We start from the raw sequence: 8,732 nt of genomic DNA, 5'->3' as shown, positions 1-8,732 counted from the left end.
TGATGTTACTTCCTGCAGATTGATTTAATGTTACTGCGTTCAGTTCCTCACTGTGCAAACGGGGCTCGTCAGTATAAAGGTCAGTGTGGGAGAGGACACGATTCAACACAATATTTTCGATCTGTGCGGTTTTTCTGACATGGTTAGCATGCACAGTTTTGACGTGATTTCTGCTGTTTCTGGTTTCACGTGTAGCCGCACAGGTGGTTTTGGGTGCGATTGTTTGTCCGGGTCCCAGAGAGCTCTCTTCCCCTCTGTCCTCGCGCATGCGCTTCTGTGATGTGCTGTGCAGTAGGGACTCACTCACCTGCACGGACACAGCCTGTGTGTGCACATCAGGGAGGGGGTGTGTGTGTGCGTGTGTGTGTTTGCTTCCCCGCAGGCTGACAGTGTGTGTGCATGTGTAGGTGTGTGTGTGCGTGTGAGTGTGTTTGCTTCCCCGCAGGCTGACAGTGTGTGTGCATGTGTAGGTGTGTGTGTGTGTGTGTGTGTTTGGTTCCCCGCAGGGCAGCATGAGCCCCCCGCTTCCCACCTGCTGCCGGAGTCTCTGATTTGGGCGTACGTCATCCAGCTGAGCTCCGTCCCTGTGCTCCGTCCACACTGCCGGCCTGGCCTGCAGGGTCAGGGTCATGGACCCCAGCAAGACCCTCATCACCGGCAAGACCAGGTACACACACATACACACACACGCACACACATACACGCATGCACACACACACTCACACACGCACTCTCTCTCTCTCACACACACACACATTCATACACACACTGTGTGTTTGTGTGTGTAGGTGTGTGTGTGTGTGTGTGTGTGAGTGTGTGTGTGTGTGTGTGTGTGTTACAGCTGTGAGAGCGTGAGGAGCAGTGAAAGCAGAAGCTGGTATTTTGGTTTTCAGCAGAAACAGTGAAGAGACTGAAACAGAAAATCACCTGGAGAAAACCACAGAGAGAAGTGGCCACAGTACACACACACGCACACACACACACGCACACACACACACACACACACATGCACACACACACACACACACACATGCACACACACACACGCACACACACACACACACACACACACGCACACGCACACACACAGACACGCACAGGGCTAGTGTGTTATGTGCAGGCTGGTGTGTCTCTTTCAGAAGCTTCTCTTTCTCCTGCGCTTGTTTCTGCATCTCTTGGTTATGTTTATCTTTGTTTATCTTTGCATCATTCACACGTCCGCAGTTTAGAATCTGCTGTCTGTGTTGGTGACGCTCTGTCATCTTTATTTTAATGATTCCGTGTAAGTGTGAAAACCGTCTCAGCCTGACCTCACAGCCCCGGGCTCTGCTGCATCACAGAGCCGGGATCACCGCTGTGCAGGAGCCCAAACTCTGAGCACACTACACTACACTACATTACACTACACTACATTACATTACACTACATTACATTACACTACATTACATTACATTACTGACAAGTTCTACTAACCACAAAGATGGACACGCCTCAGTGCCAAACATAGAGCTGAGATCACAACTGCACAGAAGTATGTTAAAAACATTATTAAAAATACCCAGCTGCATTATGCTAGCACAACAGACACTGTTTCAGAGTGCATCTCACATACACTATGTGGCCAAAAGTATGTGGACACCCCTCCTTATTATTGAGTTCAGCACAGAGCCCTGACCTCAACCCCATCGAGCACCTTTGGGATGAACTGGAACGGAGATTGCGAGCCAGGCCTTCTCGTCCAACATCAGTGCCTGACCTCACAAATGCTCTTTTGGCTGAATGGGCACAAATTCCCACAGAAACACTCCAAAATCTTGTGGAAAGCCTTCCCAGAAGAGTGGAGGCTGTTATAGCTGTAAAGGGGGGCGGGCACCTCCATATTAATGCCCATGGTGTTGAATGGGATGTCCAGTAAGCTCGTATAGGTGTGATGGTCAGGTGTCCACACACTTTTGGCCAGATAGTGTAGCTCTCAGTTGTACATGCCATTAACCTATACAGGGTGTTTACTCAGACTTTGCTTGAGAGCGCAAAAGGGAATTGAACCCGCAGCCCCGGGGTTACAAGCCCTGCTCTGCGGTATGGCTCGACACTCTCTTACAGTGTGTACAGGACAGAGTGAGCTGCTTAAAACGGCAAAATCAGCCATCTCTCTCCCCAGCTTCTGTCTCTCTCTCTCTCTCCCTCTCTCCCTCTCTCTTCCTCTCTCTCCCCCTCTCCCTCCCTCTCTCTCTCTCTCTCTCTCCCTCTCTCTCCCTCCCTCTCCCTCCCTCTCTCTCCCTCTCTCTCTCTCTCCCTCTCTCCCTCTCTCTTCCTCTCTCTCCCCCTCTCCCTCCCTCTCTCTCTCCCTCTCTCTCCCTCTCTCTATCACAACTGAAATCAACAGAAACAGGAGTGTGTGTGAGTGGAGGCTGCCCACAGGAAGCATGCAGCAATCTCACTTCTGCCCTTTAACAAGAGCGGTATCCTGTAACAAACACACACACACACATACACACACACACACACACTCTCTCACACACACACACTCTCACCTTCACACACACACACTCACACTCTCACCTTCACACACACACACACACTCTCACCTACACACACACACACACACACACACACACTCACACACACACACTCTCTCACACACACACACACACACACACACTCACCTACACACACACACACTCACACACACACACACACACACACATACGTGCACACACACACACACACTCTCACCTACACACACACACACACACACACTCTCACACACACATACACACACTCACTCTCACACACACATACTTCTTTTCAGCATCCCTCAAGAGATCAGGCTCTGTCCAGGTATGTGTGTGTGTGAGTGTGTGTGTGTGTGTGTGTGTAGGTGAGAGTGTGTGTGTGTGTGTGCACGTATGTGTGTGTGTGTGTGTGTGTGTGAGTTTGTGTGTGTGTGTGTGAATGCCCCCCACCCCTGTCCCCACTACTGTCAGACTAGCAGGATCATCTTCCATTTTCCAGTGCAGACTGCAGACCCAGCCACCTGCACACACGCTGGCTGTGTGACCTCTGACCCCCCTGTGACAGGTGCTGTGGCTGCGAGCAGTCCAAGGCTGTGCGAGCAAGCTAAGCCCTAACCCCTAACCTCTAACCCCTGACCCCTATCCTCTAACCCCTGACCCCTGACCCCTGACCCCTAACCTCTAACCCCCAACCCCTAACCTCTAACCCCTGACCCCTAACCTCTAACCCCTGACCCCTAACCCCTAACCCCTATCCTCTAGCCCCTGACCCCCAACCCCTAACCCCTAACCCCTAAACCCTATCCTCTAACCCCTAACCCCTATCCTCTAACCCCTGACCCCTAACCTCTAACCCCTATCCTCTAACCCCTAACCCCTAACGTCTAAGCCCTAACCCCTATCCTCTAACCCCTGACCCCTAACCTCTAACCCCTATCCTCTAACCCCTAACCCCTAACGTCTAAGCCCTAACCCCTATCCTCTAACCCCTGACCCCTGACCCCTAACCCCTAACCCCTAACGTCTAAGCCCTAAGTGAGCACATTGCCTCTGAGTGTCAGAGTGTGTATTCTCTCTCTCTCTGAGTGTCAGAGTGTGTATTCTCTCTCTCTCTGAGTGTCAGAGTGTGTATTCTCTCTCTCTCTGAGTGTCAGAGTGTGTATTCTCTCTCTCTCTGAGTGTCAGAGTGTGTATTCTCTCTCTCTCTGAGTGTCAGAGTGTGTGTTCTCTCTCTCTCTGAGTGTCAGAGTGTGTATTCTCTCTCTCTCTGAGTGTCAGAGTGTGTATTCTCTCTCTCTCTGAGTGCCAGAGTGTGTATTCTCTCTCTCTCTGAGTGCCAGAGTGTGTATTCTCTCTCTCTCTGAGTGTCAGAGTGTGTATTCTCTCTCTCTCTGAGTGCCAGAGTGTGTATTCTCTCTCTCTCTGAGTGCCAGAGTGTGTATTCTCTCTCTCTCTGAGTGCCAGAGTGTGTATTCTCTCTCTCTCTGAGTGTCAGAGTGTGTATTCTCTCTCTCTCTGAGTGCCAGAGTGTGTATTCTCTCTCTCTCTGAGTGTCAGAGTGTGTATTCTCTCTCTCTCTGAGTGCCAGAGTGTGTATTCTCTCTCTCTCTGAGTGTCAGAGTGTGTATTCTCTCTCTCTCTGAGTGTCAGAGTGTGTATTCTCTCTCTCTCTGAGTGTCAGAGTGTGTATTCTCTCTCTCTCTGAGTGCCAGAGTGTGTATTCTCTCTCTCTCTGAGTGCCAGAGTGTGTATTCTCTCTCTCTCTGAGTGTCAGAGTGTGTATTCTCTCTCTCTCTGAGTGTCAGAGTGTGTATTCTCTCTCTCTCTGAGTGTCAGAGTGTGTATTCTCTCTCTCTCTGAGTGTCAGAGTGTGTATTCTCTCTCTCTCTCTGAGTGTCAGAGTGTGTATTCTCTCTCTCTCTGAGTGTCAGAGTGTGTATTCTCTCTCTCTCTCTGAGTGTCAGAGTGTGTATTCTCTCTCTCTGTGTTCTCTCTCTGGGAGTGCAGAGAGAGTCTGCCAAAGGCCACGGAGCTGGAACTGCTCCTCTGCCCTCAAGAACCTGCTGTTGCTGGTGTCAGTGTCAGTGGTATAGGGGTGGTGTTGGTGGTGTCAGTGGTATAGGGGTGGTGTTGGTGGTGTCAGTGGTATAGGAGTGGTGTCAGTGTCAGTGGTATAGGGGTGGTGTCAGTGTCAGTGGTATAGGGGTGGTGTTGCTGGTGTCAGTGTCAGTGGTATAGGGGTGGTGTTTGTGGTGTCAGTGGTATAGGGGTGGTGTCAGTGGTATAGGGGTGGTGTCAGTGTCAGTGGTATAGGGGTGGTGTTGGTGGTGTCAGTGGTATAGGGGTGGTGTTGGTGGTGTCAGTGGTATAGGGGTGGTGTTGGTGGTGTCAGTGGTATAGGGGTGGTGTCAGTGTCAGTGGTATAGGGGTGGTGTTGGTGGTGTCAGTGGTATAGGGGTGGTGTTTGTGGTGTCAGTGGTATAGGGGTGGTGTCAGTGTCAGTGGTATAGGGGTGGTGTTGGTGGTGTCAGTGGTATAGGGGTGGTGTTGGTGGTGTCAGTGGTATAGGGGTGGTGTCAGTGTCAGTGGTATAGGGGTGGTGTTGGTGGTGTCAGTGGTATAGGGGTGATGTCAGTGTCAGTGGTATAGGGGTGGTGTCAGTGTCAGTGGTATAGGGGTGGTGTTGGTGGTGTCAGTGGTATAGGGGTAGTGTTGGTGGTGTCAGTGGTATAGGGGTGGTGTTGGTGGTGTCAGTGGTATAGGGGTGGTGTCAGTGTCAGTGGTATAGGGGTGGTGTTGGTGGTGTCAGTGGTATAGGGGTAGTGTTGGTGGTGTCAGTGGTATAGGGGTGGTGTTGGTGGTGTCAGTGGTATAGGGGTGGTGTTGGTGGTGTCAGTGGTATAGGGGTGGTGTTGGTGGTGTCAGTGGTATAGGGGTGGTGTTGGTGGTGTCAGTGGTATAGGGGTGGTGTCAGTGTCAGTGGTATAGGGGTGGTGTCAGTGTCAGTGGTATAGGGGTGGTGTTGGTGGTGTCAGTGGTATAGGGGTGGTGTCAGTGTCAGTGGTATAGGGGTGGTGTCAGTGTCAGTGGTATAGGGGTGGTGTTGGTGGTGTCAGTGGTATAGGGGTGGTGTCAGTGTCAGTGGTATAGGGGTGGTGTTGGTGGTGTCAGTGGTATAGGGGTGGTGTTGGTGGTGTCAGTGGTATAGGGGTGGTGTTGGTGGTGTCAGTGGTATAGGAGTGGTGTCAGTGTCAGTGGTATAGGAGTGGTGTCAGTGTCAGTGGTATAGGGGTGGTGTCAGTGTCAGTGGTATAGGGGTGGTGTTGCTGGTGTCAGTGTCAGTGGTATAGGGGTGGTGTTTGTGGTGTCAGTGGTATAGGGGTGGTGTCAGTGGTATAGGGGTGGTGTTGGTGGTGTCAGTGGTATAGGGGTGGTGTTGGTGGTGTCAGTGGTATAGGGGTGGTGTTGGTGGTGTCAGTGGTATAGGGGTGGTGTCAGTGTCAGTGGTATAGGGGTGGTGTTGGTGGTGTCAGTGGTATAGGGGTGGTGTTGGTGGTGTCAGTGGTATAGGGGTGGTGTCAGTGTCAGTGGTATAGGGGTGGTGTTGGTGGTGTCAGTGGTATAGGGGTGGTGTCAGTGTCAGTGGTATAGGGGTGGTGTCAGTGTCAGTGGTATAGGGGTGGTGTTGGTGGTGTCAGTGGTATAGGGGTGGTGTTGGTGGTGTCAGTGGTATAGGGGTGGTGTCAGTGTCAGTGGTATAGGGGTGGTGTCAGTGGTATAGGGGTGGTGTTGGTGGTGTCAGTGGTATAGGGGTGGTGTTGGTGGTGTCAGTGGTATAGGGGTGGTGTTGGTGGTGTCAGTGGTATAGGGGTGGTGTCAGTGTCAGTGGTATAGGGGTGGTGTCAGTGTCAGTGGTATAGGGGTGGTGTTGGTGGTGTCAGTGGTATAGGGGTAGTGTTGGTGGTGTCAGTGGTATAGGGGTGGTGTTGGTGGTGTCAGTGGTATAGGGGTGGTGTCAGTGTCAGTGGTATAGGGGTGGTGTTGGTGGTGTCAGTGGTATAGGGGTAGTGTTGGTGGTGTCAGTGGTATAGGGGTGGTGTTGGTGGTGTCAGTGGTATAGGGGTGGTGTTGGTGGTGTCAGTGGTATAGGGGTGGTGTTGGTGGTGTCAGTGGTATAGGGGTGGTGTCAGTGTCAGTGGTATAGGGGTGGTGTTGGTGGTGTCAGTGGTATAGGGGTAGTGTTGGTGGTGTCAGTGGTATAGGGGTGGTGTTGGTGGTGTCAGTGGTATAGGGGTGGTGTTGGTGGTGTCAGTGGTATAGGGGTGGTGTCAGTGTCAGTGGTATAGGGGTGGTGTTGGTGGTGTCAGTGGTATAGGGGTGGTGTTGGTGGTGTCAGTGGTATAGGGGTGGTGTTGGTGGTGTCAGTGGTATAGGGGTGGTGTTGCTGGTGTCAGTGTCAGTGGTATAGGGGTGGTGTCAGTGTCAGTGGTATAGGGGTGGTGTTGCTGGTGTCAGTGTCAGTGGTATAGGGGTGGTGTTTGTGGTGTCAGTGGTATAGGGGTGGTGTCAGTGGTATAGGGGTGGTGTTGGTGGTGTCAGTGGTATAGGGGTGGTGTTGGTGGTGTCAGTGGTATAGGGGTGGTGTCAGTGTCAGTGGTATAGGGGTGTGTTGGTGGTGTCAGTGGTATAGGGGTGGTGTTGGTGGTGTCAGTGGTATAGGGGTAGTGTTGGTGGTGTCAGTGGTATAGGGGTGGTGTTGGTGGTGTCAGTGGTATAGGGGTGGTGTCAGTGTCAGTGGTATAGGGGTGGTGTCAGTGTCAGTGGTATAGGGGTGGTGTCAGTGGTATAGGGGTGGTGTTGGTGGTGTCAGTGGTATAGGGGTGGTGTTGGTGGTGTCAGTGGTATAGGGGTAGTGTTGGTGGTGTCAGTGGTATAGGGGTGGTGTTGGTGGTGTCAGTGGTATAGGGGTGGTGTCAGTGTCAGTGGTATAGGGGTGGTGTTGGTGGTGTCAGTGGTATAGGGGTGGTGTTGGTGGTGTCAGTGGTATAGGGGTGGTGTTGGTGGTGTCAGTGGTATAGGGGTAGTGTTGGTGGTGTCAGTGGTATAGGGGTAGTGTTGGTGGTGTCAGTGGTATAGGGGTGGTGTCAGTGTCAGTGGTATAGGGGTGGTGTTGGTGGTGTCAGTGGTATAGGGGTGGTGTTGGTGGTGTCAGTGGTATAGGGGTGGTGTCAGTGTCAGTGGTATAGGGGTGGTGTTGGTGGTGTCAGTGGTATAGGGGTGGTGTTGGTGGTGTCAGTGGTATAGGGGTGGTGTCAGTGTCAGTGGTATAGGGGTGGTGTTGGTGGTGTCAGTGGTATAGGGGTGGTGTTGGTGGTGTCAGTGGTATAGGGGTGGTGTTGGTGGTGTCAGTGGTATAGGGGTGGTGTCAGTGTCAGTGGGATAGGGATGGTGTTGGTGGTGTCAGTGGTATAGGGGTGGTGTTGGTGGTGTCAGTGGTATAGGGGTGGTGTCAGTGTCAGTGGTATAGGGGTGGTGTTGGTGGTGTCAGTGGTATAGGGGTGGTGTTGGTGGTGTCAGTGGTATAGGGGTGGTGTTGGTGGTGTCAGTGGTATAGGGGTGGTGTTGGTGGTGTCAGTGGTATAGGGGTGGTGTCAGTGTCAGTGGTATAGGGATGGTGTTGGTGGTGTCAGTGGTATAGGGGTGGTGTTGGTGGTGTCAGTGGTATAGGGGTGGTGTCAGTGTCAGTGGTATAGGGGTGGTGTTGGTGGTGTCAGTGGTATAGGGGTGGTGTCAGTGTCAGTGGTATAGGGGTGGTGTTGGTGGTGTCAGTGGTATAGGGGTGGTGTCAGTGTCAGTGGTATAGGGGTGGTGTTGGTGGTGTCAGTGGTATAGGGGTGGTGTCAGTGTCAGTGGTATAGGGGTGGTGTTGGTGGTGTCAGTGGTATAGGGGTGGTGTTGGTGGTGTCAGTGGTATAGGGGTGGTGTCAGTGTCAGTGGTATAGGGGTGGTGTTGGTGGTGTTAGTGGTATAGGGGTAGTGTTGGTGGTGTCAGTGGTATAGGGGTGTGTTGGTGGTGTCAGTGGTATAGGGGTGGTGTTGGTGGTGTCAGTGGTATAGGGGTGGTGTCAGTGTCAGTGGTATAGGGGTGGTGTCATTGTCAGTGGTATAGGGGTGGTGTTGGTGGTGTCAGTGGTATAGGGGTGGTGTCAGTGTCAG

This window comes from Megalops cyprinoides, chromosome 2 (genome assembly GCF_013368585.1).
Source record: "Megalops cyprinoides isolate fMegCyp1 chromosome 2, fMegCyp1.pri, whole genome shotgun sequence".
Classification (NCBI taxonomy): domain Eukaryota; kingdom Metazoa; phylum Chordata; class Actinopteri; order Elopiformes; family Megalopidae; genus Megalops; species Megalops cyprinoides.
This window is presented reverse-complemented; position numbering follows the sequence as displayed.